Source organism: Phyllostomus discolor, chromosome 5 (assembly GCF_004126475.2).
Source record: "Phyllostomus discolor isolate MPI-MPIP mPhyDis1 chromosome 5, mPhyDis1.pri.v3, whole genome shotgun sequence".
NCBI lineage: Eukaryota > Metazoa > Chordata > Mammalia > Chiroptera > Phyllostomidae > Phyllostomus > Phyllostomus discolor.
In genome coordinates this window covers 86,914,967-86,933,857 of record NC_040907.2, presented here as the reverse complement: position 1 = coordinate 86,933,857, position 18,891 = coordinate 86,914,967, and the positions used below count along the sequence as shown (strand labels likewise).

Sequence of the window (18,891 nt, the reverse complement as noted above, 5' to 3'; positions counted from 1 at the left end):
AGTTTTGTTGTTTGTTTGTCTTTTCCCCAAATTTAATAGCCTGTGGTGTTAGAATCAGTCCTTTCAGCCACTATCTGCTCAATTCTCTGGCACCTTTCCTTCAAGAGAGGTGCTTCAAGTGGTGCTGGATTTTGGAACAAAGACTAGATGTCCAACATATTCAAACGAAGCATCCTACTAAAACCGAATGATAAATGAAAGAATCAAGGTTAAGCAGCAGAAGTTCCAGCCAAGATGGAGGCGTAGGTGGACTCATTGTGCCTCCTCACACAACCAAAATTAAGGACAACAAAAATTTAGAAACAAAAAAACAAGCAGAACAGACAAAAAATTGAACTGTATGGAAGGAAGTCTGACGACCATGCATCCAGACTACTAAGAGGGGCCGAGTTGGCGGCCAGTGGAGAGGGGCAGAGGCAGGAAAAAGCGGTGGCTGGCAGACCCTGGAGCGCAAGGGCCAGGTGGCAGTTGGCAGTCCCCGGGTGCACAGGTGGTGGCTAGCAGACCCCGGTGGCAGACCCTGGGCACCGGGAGGCAACCAGCAGACCCAGTGAGGTGCACAGGCAGCTGGCTGCCCGAAGTCACACATTCGCATGCAGATAAACCAGTTGAAAACGGGAAGCAAGATAGAACACGCAACCCAGGGCCCCAGCACCAGGAAATAAAGCCAAAAGCAATGATTGAAAACACTTGTGGGGGTTGAGGTGCCGGGAGAGACTCCCAGCCACACAGGAGAGTTCCTTGGAGAGACCCACAGGGTCCTAGAACATATACAAGCCCACCCGCCAGGGAACCAGCACCAGAAGGGTCCAATTTGTTTGAGGGAAGCAGCAGAGGGGACTGAAGTCCTAGAGAGAGCCAAGCAAGTGCCATTGTCCCCTCTCTGACCCTGCCCCCACATGCAGCGTCACAACCCAGCGATGTGGGTTGCCCCACCCTGGTGAACACGTAAGGTTCCACCCTTCACTACTTAACAGGCATGACCAGTGACCAGACCAAAAAAAAAAGGGTTCAAACAGAAGAACAAATCAAAGCCACAGAGCTAATACTTTTAAGTGACTAAGAGAGCCAACCTATCAGATACACAGTTCAAAGTACTGGTGATCAGGATGCTCACAGAATTGGTTGATTTTGGTCGCAAATTATATGAAAACATGAAGGCTACACTAAGTGAAATGAAGAAAAATGCACAGGGAACCAACAGTGATGGGAAGGAAACTGGTCTCAAATCAATGGAGTGGACCAGAAGGAAGAAAACACATACAATCAGAAAAGAATGAAGAAATAAGAATTCAAAAAAATGAGGAGAGGCTTAGGAACCTCCAGGACATCTTTAAACATTCCAACATCTGAATTATAGGGGTACCTATAAGGGGAAGAGGAAAAACAACAAGTGGAAAAGTTATTTAAACAAGTAATAAAGGAAAACTTCCCCAATCTGGCAAAGGAAATGGACTTCCAGGAAGTCCAAGAAGCTCAAAGAGTCCCAAAGAAGTTGGACCCAAGGAGGAACACAGCAAGGCACATATCATCATTAAGTTACCCAAGATTAAAATTAAGGAGAGAATTCAAGAAGCAGCAAGAGATAAGGGGACAGTCACCTACAAAGGAGTTCCCATCAGACTGTCAGCTGATTTCTCAAAAGAGACCTTATAGGCAAGAAGAGGCTGGAAAGAAGTATTCCAAATCATGAAAGGCAAGGACCTACATCCAAGATTACTCTATCTAGCAAAGCTTTCATTTAGAATGGAAGGGCAGATAAAGTGTTTCTCAGATAAGGTCAAGTTAAAGAAGTCCATTATCATCAAGCCCTTATTATATGAAATGTTAAAGGGACTTTCTAAGAAAAAGAAGATAAAAAATATGAAGAGTAAAAAGACAGCAAACTCACAGTTAGTAAGAACCACACTAAAACAAAAGCAAACAAACAGAACAGGAACAGAACCATAGAAACAGAGATCACATGGAGGGTTAGCACCAAGGGAGTGGGAGGAGGAAGGGAGGAAAAAGGTACAGAGAATAAGTAGTATAGGTGGTAGGGAGAAAATAGACAGGGGGATGGCAAGAATAGTATGGGAAATGTAGAAGCTAAAGAACTTATGACACATGGACATAAACTAAAGGGGGGAATGTGGGTGGGAGGGGGTGTGTGGGGTGGAGGGGAATGAGGGGGAAATGGGACAACTATAATAGCATAATCAATAAAATATATTTTAAAAAAAGGTTAAGCAAAAAAAAAATTAAAAAAAAAAAAAGGTTAAGCAGCAGCTTCTTATGCTGGATAAAACCAAGTTCCTTGTATCAGATTATGTCAACAAGAGCAAACTTACCAAAATAATTAGGCACTTGGCAGGTAAAGAGTAATTACGCCCTTCCCTTGTGATAAATACACCACACCATGAAAGTTTCTACATTTACATCTGAAGTGTATAAAAATGAAACAGATGAAGGTGGAACTTATATATGGTATATGTTCTTAGGAGACATTTTGAAAGAAAGTTTCCACTTAAGACTAACACCTGCTTCCATTCAAGAACTGTTAAACCCACCCTGAGGGGATAAAGGGGATCACTACCAATTATGTTTGATCTCATCAAGTAATCATTGGTCATCAAACAACAGTATGTCAACCTAGAGCTTTTGTAGTACAAGTAGAAAAACTGAACTATATTCTCCATAAGTGCATTCTTTTGAATAACTGTATTATTTAATCTAGGCTGTCTTGCTTACAGACTTCAAAAGTTTAGAAATAAACATACTATGCATTTTAAGTTATCATAAAATAGACATCCATAATACTTTGATGATCTTTTCATCTATGGAATTTGCAACCCCAGTGGTAATTCAATGAGATACTGCATCTTATGTCAACAGAACTGGACAGTGTTCTACCTATCTAGAGAAATTTCTCTTTAAGAAAGCATAAGTTGTCAAATAATATTGCCTGGCCCCGCAACCCACAAATTTGCCGTAATAGTTGGTACAAAGCAGACAAATATGATTTACAAAGTCTCTTATCCTAAGATTTTTGTTGACCAGTCCAGATTCCTAAGTATGAAAATAACAGACCCAAAGTCAACTTTCCTGTCATTTTAAAAAATGTACCAGTAATATGCACTAAGCTACTTCCTAATTATTTTTTAAAAAATAATTTCATCTGTAAAACCACCATTTACTAGCAATCTTAAAAATCTTATAATTTTATAACTAGCTTCTAAAAAGTGCCCAAACATAACAGAATAGCATTACTTCTGTTTTGATATAAGAATTCAAACCAGCACCTGATTTAAGAATTCAAACCAGCACCTGATTATAGGAACTACACAGTAGGTACACCATTTCCAGGCTTTTTGGTAGTGGAAGTAACTACAGAATACTCAACCTTTTAAACATTAAAATTCAAAAGTAAATCCTTCTCCTTCGGCTTAAATCTGGAATGTGATGTGTATTATATATTGTGTCATTAAAATATTTTATTAAAATTTTCTTACATTTTTAAGAATAATTCAGTTAGCACTGTTAAAATAAAGGAACCATTGAAAGCCTCCCGGTTCAGGTGCATGTCAATTGTGAAGAAAATGTAGCCCGTGGGGGAAGCATACTCTTTACAACATTAATACTGAGAGTTAAACATCTCACCAGTTAACTTAAAATAAATGACTTAATGCTTTTGCCAACTTGATGAGATTTAAAATGATATTCATGTGAATGTCAATTGTCATTGTATGCTATCTATATAACTGTCAAAATTTATCCTTGTATATTTGAATATCTGTACGTATTAGTAAAAGTTACTTATTATAATATAAGGGAAGAGCAATGTTATTACGTATGAATACAATATAGATAATTTTAAGTATACAACCTTAAAATAGTAAGTAGCTTCAGATTCTGTGGAAAAACTCAAACATACTGGAGGCTTATTTAAGTCTGTAGTAACAGTCCATGAATCTATCTGAACTCCTCCTACAAGTAGCTCAAAAAACTATAAGTATATATGAGTTACCATAGTCTTCAAAATTTGACCCATTTGATGACTGAGGAAACAGACTCAGTAACTGTGCTGCTTAAAATCAGAGGCAGTGAAGTGATGGCACAGACTAACCAGTAGCTCTTTTCTCTCATTTGTGCATCAAAAAGCCAACAGAGCAGTATTTTTCTTTCTCTGTTTTAAAAGTATGTTCTTAAGCTCCATGAAGGAAAATGTAAGCTGTATAACAGGGACTTTTGTATGAGCCGTGCCCGGCCCCTCCCCAAAACCTGTGGTCTCATTTCTACTCACCCCTAACCTCTGCCTCCAGTGGAGTGAAAAGCTTTACATTTTATTAGCTCTTACACAGAACAGTGCCCCTTACTGTATACTGAAAACCACAGGCTATGACTATGTCTTAGAATGGCTGTCATCAACTTTTGTAGTGTCAGAAAACATAAGTGGTAAGAACTGAGAGCACAGGAGAGAAGGTCAACTGGGCCCTGAATAAGGTGACAATGAGGCATCAGAAGAAGTTGCTCCAAACTACTGACTAGGAACCAAAAGAAGACAGCAAAATCTCAGGACAGATGGTGGGACAAGATATGACAGACAATCACAGGGTTCAGCACAGATGGAAATGCAAGACTCGGAGAACAAAATCTTTGCCACCCAGTCAAAACTGTAACATTGCTGGTGAGCTCTGAAAAAGATCATTGTGGATCGAGTGACAACTCCTTGATAAATCTAAGGAGGGCTCTGGGAACCAGGCAGAATGGGTGGAAGAAAGATGACAAGAAACAGGTAGAAAAAATGAAAATGTCACAGGAGAACCAGACAGATACCCAGAACTGAGAAAGTGAATACTCTAATAAGCACAAGGCTCTGTGGTTTCATTTCTACTCACCCCTATCCTCTGCTTCAGTGGAGTGAACAGCTTTACGCTTTCCAAAAGTATGGCTACAAAGCACCTACTGAAAAGGGGACTGGCACCATAGGAGGCTGGGGTATGAGTGGTGCTCTTCATCTTAAAGAATCTGCCCCCCAACTTGTAATAATGGTATATTTTTTCTGGAATACTTTTCTACCTAACCATTCATACAAACAAAGTTATTCTGATACAGAATATAATTATGCTATACATTAGAGACATAATTATATATAACATAATATATACATAAATATATGTATAAGAATATAGTATATATAATTAGGCATACTCGTATGTTTACACTTAAACACACTCATACAACACACATACATATACTTGTTTTCTGTATACAGAGTAACAGAGGGTAGGACCATGGGTAGGGAAAATCACTTTATACTCTAAAGAGAAGTATTAACTGCTTAACACCTTTATGAAAAGCAGTATAAAATTACTATTAGTGAACAGAGTAAGTCAGATCATAATTCTATGAGTAGTTATGAACAAGGGGAAAAGTAGTAAGTAGTATGCACTCATTTAAAATAATCAATCTAATGTTCTCTTTAAAATTTAGCCTACAGGAATTATAGTATGTCTAGGAAATTATCAAGTGTCTGGAAATCAATTATTTAGTGGGAGAGGAAGAAAAAAACAGTTTATCCTGGGTAAGAAAAGATATAAAAGGGCAGAGCTATCATAGTATCTGAAATGCCATCATGCAAAAAAAAGGGATAGACATATTCCAAGCAGATGGATGACACCACAAATGGGAAGGAGAGAAAAAATGTAGTAACGATAGCTGCATACAATATTTAACAATCAGGGCAAAGAACTGGAGTAAAGAAGCCTTAGGAAGAGGAGCAGCACACTGAGACTGTTAGGAACGCAAGGGAACGCTGGATGTGGGAGGCCTCTATCCGGATGGCTGTGGGAACTGCTCACTGGGGTGCATCACTCACTGCTACCACACAGAGGCACTATCCCTACAAAAGCTACTAGAACATGGTCTAAGTGGTTCGCAACACGGAGAAAAATAGGAATTGCTTCCTACCTGCCCTACCAAACTGCTAACAGAGAGAACGACAAAAAAGCAGTCTTCCGTGAACAGAAAAAAAAAACTTACAATGTAGCCTTACATTCAAAGAATAACTATGAACATATACTAGGTACAAAGATTAGCCCTTGATGGTCCTCCATGCAATCCTGTAGACTAAAGAGTCTATCAAATGTAGTTAAGAACAGGATTTTGCTAATATAAATATAGCACACATTAAGAAAACTTTCAGAGGACTTAAAATATCTATTCTCTTCAAAAACCAAACCCTACCTTTTTCATTAACCCAAGCCTCACATTCTTGTGCCCAGTGTTTCTCCTCTCAAGAGTCTCTCTGGATAGTCCCTTCCTCTCTTCTTCCTGTTACAGGTTCCATCAGGCATCTCCTAGGCGCTGCTTCTGTTAACCTCTTTGATTCTTATACCTGATATTTCTCACCTCTGACTGCTTCCCCACCTTAAATAAATCACACTTCCCTCAACCTCTTTTCGTCTTCACCTCTTCAAACAGTGTTTTTTTCTCTGGCACACCACGTTTCTTGAAAACAGAATTGACATCTGCTGCCTGCCCTCCTTGTTCCCCCTTTTCCTCCTTGCTAACTGGTTTCTCAGGGCCTGCTGTATAGCAGGTGATCAATACATGCTAGAGTCAAGATTATTAAGAAAATGTTAGGTGTTACAATAAACAGAAGCAGGTATGCCAAGTGGAGAAGCTGATTTGGGGTGAGGGTAAAGAATGAGTTTATTTTAGACACAGTGTTTGAGGTGATGGCAGGATATACAGATGGACATGCAAAGCAATGCATGGAGGTCAGTCCACTTAGTGATGTCATACCTGAAAGAAGAAGGTCAAGTAGGGAGGCCCTAGGCAGAGAGACAGAGGCACTATGAGAAGCCACCAAGAAGCTGATGGTTCAACTCGTAGTATGACAGAAGTTTAAAAAGGTGAGCATTTCAAGAAGGCCAGGTGAAAACACTAGTCACAATATAAAATGCCACAGCTAAACAGAAGAGTCAAGACTGTAAATGAGATGAGGGATAATTTAATCAGCAGGAGGATACTAATGATCTTTGAAAAGCTGTATCAGTGATAAGATACTATGAATTATATGCAAAAGCCCCAAACAAAACATTAACGAGCAGAACTCAGAAACCACCAAGGGATTACCGTACCACGCCAGAGTGGGTGATGGGTGGTCAGCATTCATAGAATACAAGAATAAATCAAGGAAAGAAATGTAATCCTCTAATCTACCCTACAATCAAACGAGGAAAATCATATGACAAACCCTAACACTCATTCTTCATTAAAAAAACACTTAATAAAATAGAAATAGAAGACTGTTACCTTAATATGATCCCAATATATAGTCACCAAAACTCCAGAATCATGATTAATGAGAAACCATTAAAACATTCCATGAAAGACCAACTTCTAAATAGACAAATGGGTGTCAGCTGACAAAACATTGCCCAAAAAGGAATTTCAAATGCTCCTGAAAGTTATGAAAAGATGCTCAATCTCACTCAGAGAAATGCAAATTAAAATGACAATGAGATACTTTTTAATGTACAGATTGGGAAACAGCATATTGTTTGATATACTACTAAGAGGATCTAAGAAACAGGCATTGTTGGTAAAAAACTATGCAGGACAATTTGGCAATATCAGCATTTAAAACACATATATCCTTTAATTCAGCAATGTCATGTGTAGTAACTTAAACCTATAGATATACTTGTTTGTATGAAAAATGGTATATAAACAAGGATACTCCCTAAACAATGTGATGTCAGAGCCAAAGACAGGAAGCACATTTCTTTTAACTAGCTAAACGGATTAAGAACAAAGTAGTTCTGCATGTGTTCACGCAGGATATCTCCAAGACAGACTATTAAATGATAACAAGGTACTGATTACTGTGTATGCTGGCTAACATTTTAAACAATACATATGTAGCTTATGCATTTACACACAAATATAACAAAGTGTGTAAGACGTGGTAGAGCTGAGGGACAGAGACAGGAGAAAGGGTTAATTTTCATTTATCCCTTTTGAATTTTGTAAGATATGCATTACAACCTAGTGATTTTATGATCACTCGTGACATTCCCCTATCCCTCATTCCCTACATTCAAACTATAAAGCCTATGAATTCTTTTTCACCCTCTTTTTCACTCTCACCACAACCAACATAATTTAGAGACATTCTGTAACTTCTTCCAAGATAATTAAACAGCTTTTAACCACTTTCCATATAAATAATTACCTTCTCTGATTTACCTTAGCTATGCACCATGCCCAGACTTGCCCTTCTAAAGCACAACTTTACTAAGCTTCAAAGGGCCCAAATTCCACTTGACCTATGAAAGAACTCTCCACAGGCCCATGGCCGTTCTCTCCCTAGGACTACATCCCACACATCTGCTGAACTGAAATGTTCCCAAGGACTAGAACCACAGCTGTTGCCCCCACCCCAACCTATAACCCTGAACTCTGGTGGTCTCCCCATCAGTTTCACCCCATTTCATGTATGTTTCCCTTCCCCACATGTACCAGCTAAAATGGTTTGAGACCTTCAACACCCACTGCTTTACAGGCCACGCACATCAGGAAATTTTCCCTGATGTCCAATCAGAAGGTAACTGCACAACTGTGTGTATCTTTCAGGGCACCCTCACATGCTATGATGCTGTCTTCTAAGCACCTTTGCCCATGGTAAGCCACTCCCTTGGAGCTGCATCTCCTGTTCCATGCCTTAGGCTCCTGAGTGCAGTGATGTACCCATAGCCGACAAAGAGCAAGTCATTTGGTGAAGGTAACACTTCCCTTCAAATTCCCAAAATTCCTTTTGCTCAGTAAATGACTAAAAAGCCATCTTGAATCCATATCTTAGATGTGCTTATTTCTGCATAGTTGACTGGTGTTAACAATGATATACGGGTAAGTTGGAAGGTATTAAAAATATTAAATAACTGTTCCTGATTCTTTTTGCCTTTCTCAGTGGAGACTGGTAAAAAGCTTGGGATACCAAGCACATGACTACACATATTCAACAAAGTCAATTTTACCACCTGTCACTTACAAGTAATTTTCTAGAGTTATTGGTTTTTTTAATGAGAGAGATGACCTTTCTCAGGGTGAACATGTAAGGTTAGTGATAGCTAGGAGCAGTGACTAAATTGGATGGTTTCAGGTCCTTAACAAGAAGTGTCTACCATTTCCCAATATAAGGCAATTATGCATTTAGTTACATGAAGGTCCTTTTAAAAGAGGAAATCCCTGTAGACATTTAGAAATCAGTATTATACTGGTTTGGACAATGACTCTGGAATTACATGGAATGAAAAAATTCATCATCAGACTGATATAAACAGAAAGTAGAAGAGTGGTTACCAAGAGCCGCAGGGAGTGGAGAATGAAGAGTTATTGCTCAGTGGGTGCTGAGTTTGAGATAATGAAAAAGCTCCAGAGAATGAATAGTGATACTGGTAGTACAGCAAAGTAGATGTATTAATATCACTGAGCATACACTTAAAAACGGTTAAAATGGTAAATTTTATAAATATATTTTTCTAGAAAATGTTCTAGAAACTGATTTTAGTGAATTTTTCAACCATGGGTTTGATTCCCAGTGAGGTTACACACCTAGGTTCAATCCCTAGTCAGGGCGTGTAAAGGAAGCAATCAAGCAATGTTTCTCTCTCTCTCTCTCTCTCTTTCCTTCTCCCTCCCTCTCTAAGTCAATAAACATATCCTCGGGTGAGGACTAAAAAAAAATGAAACAACAAAGAAAGCAGTTACGTGACAAGTCTAATCCAATGGGGAATTTAAATAGTCCATATATTATCCTAGCTGTTCTCCTTCTCCCTCTAAATTATCTGCCTTTTTATCATTTCATTTCTTGAAGCACTAACTTCTGAATGGGCAGGTACATAAAGAGCAATTAATTTTGTTACTTCTTAGCAGAGAAAAACTGTGCTTAAGTGAGGTTTCTGAAATACTGTAAACTTTAGCTAGCTGTGTTCTTCCATGCCACTATTAACATGGGTAATCGAGATATGTTCATCATGAGTCGAGCAGTTTCTATTTAAAGGCAAGTGGTCATTATTTCTGCCAAAAGCAACACGTCACACAAACTTCAAACAGCAACTACTGACAACAAATTGGGTAGATCATCCTTTTCCCAGGAAACTGGAGTGGGCACCACTGTCCCTCAGTCACTGCCCCATAGACAGCTCACAGGTCAGGGACTGAAAACACCCCCAGCCTTCACAAAAGACAGGATTGAGGGGAAATTCCAAACAAAGAACTTCTTCAGTGCCTGTGCCGCTCAGAAACTCTGAATGCCTCTGCCCAGCAACTCACCCCATTTACACACCTTGCCAGCTACTGTCTTCTCATCTTCTTCACATAGCCTTTTCAACCCAAGCTGCTATCTAATAGCAGGTCTCTGGCTGTGGCATTACAGCTCATTTCCCCTTTCAAGGAGCTACACAAAGCAACTGCAGGATGCAACCCCAAGACCCCTGAACAGTGAGTGCTGAGGCAGGAGGGCCATGAGCTAGTGCTGGGGCCATTTGTCCTCTGGTACACACATGGCCTCAAAGTGTGACCTCCCCTAAAATTCCTGCCTTTAGAAAACAGATAAAAACCATTAAGGCAAGGGACCCAGTGTGCATTCACACACAGGCATTTTCCCTCTCTCCCCACACCCCACCCCACCCCACCCCCACACACGCACCATGCCTTCTTTCTCAAGTGATTTCTTTCTTCTAAGCTCCAAAGGCCCTTCTTTTGCCTCTGTAACTTGTTCCCTGAGTCCGTGCAGCCCAGCTGGCTCACTGCTTTTACCTCTGTGTCTTTCTAAACAAATTTCCTGCAGTACAGTTCTTGGCTCTGAATTCTTTTTTTTTTTTTCAGATTTTTATTTATTTATTTTTAGAGAGGGAAGGGAGGGAGATAGAGAGAGAGAGAGAAACATCAATGTGCAGTTGCTGGGGGTTATGGCCTGCAACCCAGGCATGTACCCTGGCTGGGAATCGAACCTGGGACACTTTGGTTCCCAGCCCGTGCTCAATCCACTGAGCTACGCCAGCCAGGGCTGAATTCTTTCTTCTTAGTCAAACTCAAGAACTGAGATTTAACACCACCACTAGCCAAAACCCTTACCCTTTTTAAAAACATTATTGCTGGGTCCCATGCCCAGAGTTTATGATTATAACTAGATATTGGTATTTTTCAAAGGTTCTTAGATATAACGAGAGGACCTGCTCCCAAATACGATGAATGTGAATGCTGTGAGGAAGGAGCATGGGGAGCACTGAAAGTGGCTGCTCACAAAACAAGCCCATCATAGGAACTTCAGAATATTTATTGTATCAAGAAAAATGTTCCCAAAGCCAAGAGACACACTAGGGCCAAGTAACCTTCACGAGTTATGCTGGCTCCACCCCCTCCACTCAGTCAGCATTGAAGACCATGTGACTCCCTAGCGAAGTCACACTTCACTAGGAAGATGCCTACATTCCAAGGTCCACACTGCAAGCTGTGAAAGAGAGTATAACAGGCTCCAACCAGCCCTAAGCAGGTGGAAAGGAGACAGTGAGGTGATGTCAGAGCTGGCAAGCATCTTCCTATGCTGGCCTGGCTTGGGAGCCATCCTGGGAGCCCACCCCAGGCAATGGTAGGGTACTGGCAGTGCAAGAAGCAGGAATGCCAGTGGCAGATAGAGGGCAAGCTCCGTGTAATAGAAATGGACCTGGGGAAGCCAGGCTGATTCCTGGGACAGCCTGGCAAGCAAGAGCCCCTGGGCCAAGCTCCTGCAGCAGGGCAAAGGCCACACAGTTCACTTTACCTACCTATGAAGTGGAAACCAAAGGCCCCACGGACCAAAGTGTCAGTTTTGCACAGTCCAGGCCTGAGGTGTCACTGAGGCCCATTGTGCAGTCCAGGACTGCTATGCCGCTGAGGCCCAGAGACCCAGCCAGGGCCGTAATGACACTCAAGGCTGCCCCACCAGTACCCTCAGGTGCTGGGACCTGCAGGGTTCTGGGTGGTGGAGACTTGTGGTGAGCTCATATCACAGGAAGCAGGAATACTTGCCACAAGGGAGGACAGTGGTATTCCTCCTACATCATATTTCCATTTAGTAAGTAATTTTTTTAAGCCAACAAAGGCAGAGATGAGGCTTATAAAAAAGACAGTGGAAGTGATGAAACTGAACCAGCAAATAAACTCAAATAGTAAAAAGTGGTAATGGGGGAAATCAGGCTGCTATATAATGAACATTTACCTGTCCAGGCTGAGACAAAGTTCATGCTGGCAAACCTGATCAACAAATCTAAGGAATAAAGAAGGGAAACTGAAAATCAGTGGAAGAACTATGCACAAGAAAGTGATGAGATCCTATAAAGGAAACAAGAAATAGCCTTCCAGTATGTGACACAAACTTCAGAGCTTAAAACAACACTTAAAGCTGCAATCTGATTTGAAGCAGCAGTTGGAGGCAGTGAAGAGGCAGTTTCACTGATAAAGGAGAAGCAGTACAGGGAATTGGAAACATTACAGGAGGAGCTAAAGCAAGCCTGAGCTAAGACAACTGCAAAGGCCCATGCCTGGTATCTCCAGGAAAAAACATTACTGGAGGAGCAACTGAATAAGCTAGCTGCAAGCATTTTGGGAAAGACAGAAAGGAGCTGAAAAGGAAGGCCCAGGCCTGGGAGGTGGTAGCAGAGAGGCATGCTCCTGAGTTGTACCACCTCCAAACAGAGAGCCAGGAGTTACAGAGTTGGTGCGGCAGTCCTAGCTGTGTGTGTGGAGGAATCTGCCTCCACCATCCCCACCCCAAGCCCTGGCAAGGCTGGTTAAAAATTTAGAAGCAACAGCTGCAGCAGGACCAGTTGTATATGGAGTGCTTATTTCCAGAGAGGTAAGGACTACAACAGGGTGCTCCATAGAACAGAACTTCTTCCCTAACCACTGAATCAATCCACAGTAATTTCTAAACTATCACTGATTCAATAAGGACTGGAGCAACTATTCTTAGCTGCTACATAAACCTGGTTAGCTTTGGGATCTCATTGCTACTGTAAAGCATCCATCATGACGTGTTAGTGTGAAGACTTAGGTGCTTTTTCTTAGCCAAACTGCTAGGTATTTGTGTAACCAGCTTCCCTTAATTAGTTTTTTATTTAATTAGCTCTTTTTAATAAACAAGATGCTCCTCAAACTTCCAGATAATCTAACACCATTTGCCAAACACTCATACATAAAACCAGGTTGAGAAAACCACCTTGAGAAAGAGAAAAGAAGAAAAAGTGATTTGTATGATTTATTTCATCTAGCTGAGTCAGATTTCTTTATAGAAAAAGGACCTTGAAGGCCAGCATCTCAGACTGACTTTATATAGTGCTTTCTGCTCTTCAAATGACCAATATCAGTTTATCCTCATTCCTTTCGACCAACTCAGAACATAACAGCAAAGTGTTTTTAAGCTTTTTTAAAAAAGTTTGTGCCACTGACCAGGTAGCTCCTTCTATACTTTGCTAATAACAGCAAGCTCAATCAAAGCTAGGCAGAATGACCTTTTGTGTGATGCAGCTTTCACAATTTCAGCTTTCATAAATGGAGAAGGGAATGTATATTCCATCAACTCTACTGAAATGTTTTCTGTGAAGTAATATGTCTAGAATTAACAAGATGGCTGAATACTTGTTGTAGAAAAGAATATCAAAAAAGTTTTTAAATATCTGGACGGCTTTTTAAAGAATCTTGCGCCATCTATTTCCTTAGCAACACCCTAAATCCTAAAATGCCATGATTACTTAATGTTAAATATAGTAAGTACCTTAGTTTTAGGTCCTCTATTATATTTTCTTTCTATATGTACATTTAATAGTGCATGTAATGCCTTTTGTAATTAATATGTGCCTTACATTTACATCTATTTAATAGAACTGGGAATAGTATTTTAAATTAGTATAGACTTTTAGGGTAGGTTTTTTTTTGCATTTATAACATACTGATGGTTAGACTAGTGATTTATTTGAATGCTGAAATATAGTACAGGAATATAGCTTCATATTTTAACATTGCTTTTATATGGAAATTGTCAGTAATAAAAAACTTCAAAATAATTTTTTGAATTCTGTTTTGATATGTAAAATGAATTCCTTTAAATTGCATTACAAAAAGGACTTTCCCTCAATGTGCTTTTAACTTCTAGCTTTAAATATGTAGTTTTTTTCAAACAAGCATTCTGTTAATAAGAAAATAAAAGCCTACTTAAACTAAGTAAATATATAAATAGAAATAAAAGTTCTCAGCTGTGTAACGTAAGGCCAGATTAGAGAACCAGTGGGCTAATGAAACCAAAAGGTGATTTCCACCTGTCAGCTAATGTGATCTGGGGACAACTACTGGGATACAAGTTCAGATGAAGAAAGGTCTGATCTCTGAGTCTGCTTAGACAGCTCAAATCCTGGTCTCTCTCCTACTTTGAAGCATGAGGGGAAGATGGCCTGTGAGAGAGGAAAGAGCTTGAGCTTACAGACAGACAAGAGTTCAAATCCCAGTTCCATTAACTAGCTGTGTATCCTTGGACCATTCACGAAAGTTCTTTCATCCTCAGTTGCCCCAGATGAAAAATGGCACTCATTATATTTCATCAGGGTTTTACTAATATTAATTTGAATGAGACATAAAACAGTACAGCTTCGGTTTCATACTATTTGTCAGCAGAGTCCTAGCTTGTGGGGTACCTAGAGTGGGGGTTCCAGATCCCAAACCCAAGATGAAGAACCTGGGACCTTGGGAGGTGAAATGATAAGTTATCCAAGACACAAAGCTAATTAAGTAGCAGAGCTGGGATTGGAACTCAGGTTTCCTGCCTCCCAAATTTCTGATCAGTATTGTTAAAGTGAGTGAATGGAAGCAAACCTCCAGTGACTTCTTAAAGCACATCATTCATTGGATGACCAGTTGTGGTAAAACTAAATTCTAGTGTGGGCTATTGAGGGGTCCTGGTTTGCCTGCATGACTACATTAACATAGCCTTGGAAGAGATGGAAGAATCAGTAAATGAACAACTGAAGAAAAAGTAAGGGGATCCATTTATCTCAGAAAAATTCAACACATTGTATGTACATTAGCACACAGAAGAGAAAGATGTGAAGACATCAAGAATACATTACTTTTTATACTTTGATATATTTATATGAAATTTTTTTGGTTTTTTTGTGATATAAATTTGTCCTAGTTCATAATAGTTGGTGACTTTCCACTGGAATGTAAGATAAATGCATAAATTGTGAATTTAATTGTAAAGAATACTTTCATATTTGTTTCATTTCCTTTCACTTCTATGTCAGTGTGCAGAATACAAAAACAATTTTGTTAAAAAACAAAATCTATTTCTCCCTACACAATTTTTAACTTGTTTCAAGTAATGTCATTTGATTTGATTGCTTTACTTATTCAACTAACTAAAATGATGATGTGATGATAATTAAAACATTTTAGATATGTCCTTCTTCAAATGCATATACATAAATAAATAAAACAACTAATACAGCAGGTATTGAAAAATGAGAGCTGGGTCAACTTCTGAGCAATCCAAATGAGCCACTGGCAAATAAAGAAAAGAAGTATCCTTTACATCTCTTCACATCTGAGACATATTCAATAAATTATTTTCCTAACTTTCACAGCTATAAATACAATCTCTATATTTTTCTGAAGCCAGTACCAAAGATCTCTCATAGCTGGTGGAGATCATAACTTACTTGTTAAACAAAATTGCCAGTAAAACCTAATTCCAAAAAAGATAGAACCAATGAATCTGAATGTCAAAACAAAGAAGAACAATTCAAGAGTCTTATGCTACTTCTAGAGAAGAATGAAATACTTAGCCTAGGGGCAATGAAGAAATCCAAATCCTAGAACAAATATACCCCTAGGGCTTTAGAATCCCATGGCCTTGGGTTCAAATGCTAGCTTCAACTTTTCAGTAAATCACACACTCTTTAAGTTTTAATCTGTTCATCTGTTAGATGGAAATAGTGCCATCTTTCTCAAATATTTCATAAAAACTAAAAGTGGGAATGTACATAAAGTACGTAGAACAAAATGAATTTCATTTCCTTTGCTCTGCCTGTATTTTGATTTCTGATCATGAAGTTTCTAATACATTGTCAGAAATATATTTCCTCAAATGTTTCCTCTTCATGAAGCAAACAACTCTCAAACAACCCAAGAAAAGATACTAGAGAGAGTGCCGTCAAGAGCAGTGTGGTGGCGTGAGCTGACCTCCAGGTCTCTCCCTGTGCAGTTACAAGTTGAATAGCTATAATCAACGGAATCCCTGCTCAACACATAAATCTGAAAGATCCACACATTGAGACATCTGAATGTGGGCATATCAGAGCAAGCCGGGGAGGCAGAACCAAGGAAAGACAGACACAAAAGCCCCAAGAAGTCCATCTCTTGACCACCTCAGTGGATGCAACAGGAGTGAAAGGCTGGTATACAACCCCCACTTGGCAAACTGAAGAGGCAGAGATAGCAATAAAACCAAGGTGGTCAGCACATATCGAGCCTGAGCCCGGGGTCAGTGACAGAAAAGCAATCCAAAAGGTTGCAGCATTTAACAGCCCACCAGCACCAGACAAATGATTCTGCAGACATGGGAAACTGCCCACCCAGTCCCCCTGTAGGCAATCCAGCAGCAGAATCCTCACTCTACAAACAGTGAAAGAGCTGGAAAAATAAAATTAAAAAAAAAAAAACTTTGCAGCCTAAGTGGTTTGTACTCATTATGCCAGAGGAAAGAACTGAACCCTGGAAACATGAACCCTTCCCTCCAGCCCACCCCCCCCACCTATCATAACTGAACGGACCCTGGTAGAGGGGGCTGGGTCAACTCCAACAGAGTGGCTCTGCTGGCAGCTTCTGACTACAGGAAGGCGGTACGGAGAGCACACATGCCAGAAAAACCATAGCCTTGCCACTTACAATCCATGGGAGTGGTGCCCCAAGACCAAAGCCACAAGGGATGCCCACCTCCTCAAGGAATATGGGGTGTTTTCCATGGCCAAGCCAGTATTGCCCCACAGAGACCCTAGAAGCCCCCACAAGTGCAGGTAAAAGAAAATTAAAAACTTGAGCTTCAGCACCACCTATTGGAAATAAAAGGAAAGACATCTATTATCAACCTGTTAAACAGTGAAGAATCAAATACTTAAAAAACACTTTATTTCCACAAATACCCAGGCAGAGAAATAATCCATCAAGCACAATAAATAAATAACCCAGGTAACAAGCAAATTCAAAAAGAAAATTTTAAAATCTTCAGAGAATAAACGTAAAGACATGGAAGACTGAGATTTAAATGACAGAGAATTTAAGACTGTGGTTTTAGGAAAAGTAAAAGAGATACAAGAAAACTCAGAAAACCAATCCAATGAACTCAGAAATAACATCAACGAACAAAATGAGTACTTCACCAAAGAGATTTAAACTTCCGAAAAACCAAACAGAAATTCTGAACCTAGAGATCCAAAAAATGAGATGAAGAATGAACCAGAGAACTTAGGAAACAGAGCAGACCAGATGGAGGAAAGAATTACTGACATCAAAGACTGACATCTAGAAAGGACTCGAGTGGAAGAACAGAGAGAATTGAGAGTAAAAAATAAAACATGAAAGAATATTAGAAGAACTATCTGATTCCTTTATTTTTCATTTTTTTTATTTATTTTTAGAGAGAGGGGAAGCAAGGGAGAAAAAAAGGGAGAGAAAAATCGAAGAATGAGAGAAACATCGATCACCTTCCTCTCTCACACTCCCAACCACGGACCTGGCCTGCAACCCAGACATGTGTGCCAGTCAAACTGGCAGCACACTTTTGGTCTTCAGGATGACACTTAACCCACTGAGCTACACCTTTCAGGGCACTATCTGACTCCTTTAGAAAAAGCAATATAAGCATAGTAGGTATACCAAAAAGAGAACAGAGAGCCAACTTGAACAAATAATCCATGAGAGATCCCAAAGCTATGGAAAGAACTGGATCCTCTAGTCCAGTAAGGTAACAGAACACCTAGTTTTCTCAATCCAAAACGCCTTCTCCAGACACATTATATTAAAACTGTCAAAAATTAATGTCAAAGAAAAATTCTCAAGGCAAACAGGGAAAAAAAAAACATGATAACCTATAAAGGAAACCCCATTAGGTTCTCATGGAATTTTTAAGTAGGAACCCTACAAGCTAGAAGAGAATGCAATCAAATATTCAAATTATTAAAAGAGAAAAATCACCAGCCAAGAATAATATACCCAGCATAGTTATCCTTTAAATATGAATGAGAAATGAAGGCTTTCCCAAACATACAGAAACTGAAGGAATTTACCACCACAATACCTGCATTACAAGAAATACTGAAAGGTGCTCTTCTACCTGAAACAGAAAAGGACACAAAACTGTCAGGTGACTTACAGACAGAAGCAGGAAATTATAATCCTATTCAGAACAGGATATTAAAAACTTAAGTACAACAAAGATTAAAGGATGTAAAAGCTTTAAAAAAAGAAGACAATAGCTACTTCAATCTGTAAATGAACACAGCATAATAAGGAATCACTGTGACAATGAAAACATAAAAGGGGGGAAGGCCTAAACACACACAGGTGAGGAGATACACAATGCAATCAAAAGATAAAAGACTACTGTATATACAAAACTTTCTTTTGCATATCCCTAATGGTAACTACAAAAAAAACAATCTAGAATGAGACACATAAAAAAATCAGAGGGGAAAAAATCATAGAATACCACGAAACTAAAATAACAGAAACACAAAGAAAAAGAAACAATGGAGATACAAAACAACTAGAAAACAAAAGATAAAATGGCTATAGGAAATACCCATGTACAAATAA

The 18,891-nt window shown here is 39.4% G+C and overlaps 1 protein-coding gene across 2 annotated transcripts in view; it reads right to left on the bottom strand.

Moving 5' to 3' along the window:
* Positions 1-18,891, bottom strand: part of FARS2 (phenylalanyl-tRNA synthetase 2, mitochondrial) — a 555,715-nt gene that overhangs the window by 514,309 nt on the left and 22,515 nt on the right. The window lies entirely within an intron of this gene.